Source organism: Coffea eugenioides, chromosome 3, assembly GCF_003713205.1.
Source record: "Coffea eugenioides isolate CCC68of chromosome 3, Ceug_1.0, whole genome shotgun sequence".
NCBI lineage: Eukaryota > Viridiplantae > Streptophyta > Magnoliopsida > Gentianales > Rubiaceae > Coffea > Coffea eugenioides.
This window is the reverse complement of record NC_040037.1, coordinates 36,256,784-36,258,481: the sequence shown is the minus strand read 5'-3', so window position 1 is coordinate 36,258,481 and position 1,698 is coordinate 36,256,784. Positions and strand designations below refer to the sequence as shown.

At 33.6% G+C, this 1,698-nt stretch overlaps 1 long non-coding RNA gene across 1 annotated transcript; it reads left to right on the top strand.

Moving 5' to 3' along the window:
* The first annotated feature begins 647 nt into the window (after positions 1-647).
* On the top strand, positions 648-1,263 carry LOC113764735. Its single transcript, XR_003467687.1, has 3 exons — positions 648-680; positions 1,035-1,087; positions 1,199-1,263. It is a non-coding gene; the product is annotated as an uncharacterized LOC113764735 (long non-coding RNA).
* The last annotated feature ends 435 nt before the right edge of the window (positions 1,264-1,698 follow it).

Genomic DNA, 1,698 nt, shown 5'->3' with positions numbered 1-1,698 from the left:
CAGTGGAAAAACCCTACTTTTGAAGAGAAATTTGTCTTCTCCTTGATTGAAGGGCTAAGAGAGGTCACTGTTGCTGTTTGGAACAGCAATACCATTACCTATGATGATTTTATTGGCAATTGAAAGTAATAATGTCTTCTTTAACTTTCTGCCTTTTGTTTTCCCTGTATTCTATTCGTTGTATTAGTTTGAGTATTTGCTTTTTGTTCTATACTTTTAGATGATTTATTATTTTTTTCCTATTATTGTTAATCTATTAGGGTTCAGCTGCAGAAAGTGCTTTCTCAGGGATTTGATGAAAGTTCTTGGCCACTCCAAACTAAAACCGGGAGGTATACTCTACAAAAGATAAAAAGGGACAATTACCTGCCATATTCATTCTTTTGTAGGTTAATACATACTTGAACATTTAAAAATTGTACTTATGAGAAAATTGGAATAGCTACTCAAACTTGGTATATTTGTAAAATTTTGACAAGATTTATAAAAATACTGTATTGTTTACATGGTATTTTTCTTACCTGTATTTTGCTAAATGGTTTAAACCATGCCATGAGATAGATGGATATATTCAATGATGCACTGGAATGTTTTCTATTTTCATGCTTAATAGTTGCTATTAATTCATTTTCTATCTTCTGTTACAGCTCCTAGAAATAGCTCAAGTTCTTGATGAACATGTGAGATTCAATTTCTTCTGGTTTCTTTACCTTTTAGCGAAATGCTTTTAACTATTGGCATACTGCATGCAATCTTGTGCAATTTAAACATTGTCTCTTTAAATAACTATTTCTACATAAGAAGGTCCCAGGATTGATGTATGTAGGGGTATAAACATGTTACATACAACCAGTTAGGTTAATCAGTATGGTTGTTTACTTAATGTGGAGTTAGATCCATCGACCTATTTAGGCAACTAAACAAGGGTATCCAGAATTAGCCCATTCTTGATGTAACATCTTTTTCTTGGGTTACACAATTTCATAGGCATCATTTTGATATTAAAGGATTATGCTGCTCCTCTTTTTTTATAGGTGAATGAATTCAAGTCGATAGAGAAGTTCAAAATTTTCAATCCCAACAACTTGTGAGTGTTATGCTTCTCATTTGAAGCTAAAATATTATTTGCTTCAAGCACTGTGGGCAATGCTTCCTTCATGAAAATGCAATGGAATGATATATTTCTGCTATCATACAGATGGGTGAACTTGAAAGCAATCAAAAGACTTGTACAAGAAAGTGCACTGAAGATGGAGGTTATTCCAAATCCAAAGGTTAGATGGGGTGAAAGTTCTTCAACTTGAAACTGCTGCTGGCGCTACAATAAGGGTACATTAACCTTATCTCTTGATATCCTTTTTAAACATCTTTATTTTCCATTTCTTTCCATTTAGGTTTATCAATATGGCACTTCACATTCAGTCTCCTCTCTACCAACAACCTAAGGTAAGAAGTAAAATCATTTACTTTCACCCCCCACCCCCAATCAGTTCTTTGATCATGCTATTGAATTCTGTTTTGAATACTATATGAATTGCTATTTATTCATGCATTTAACCTTTACAGTCCGACCTATACACTTTGTCTGATGACGGCTATGTGGTTTGCAACGAGGCTAGGAAAAATCCAACTAACCCAACTATTGAATTAGGACCTGAATTTAAGAAGGTTGAGATTTTAAGTCCTCCCTATCTTTTC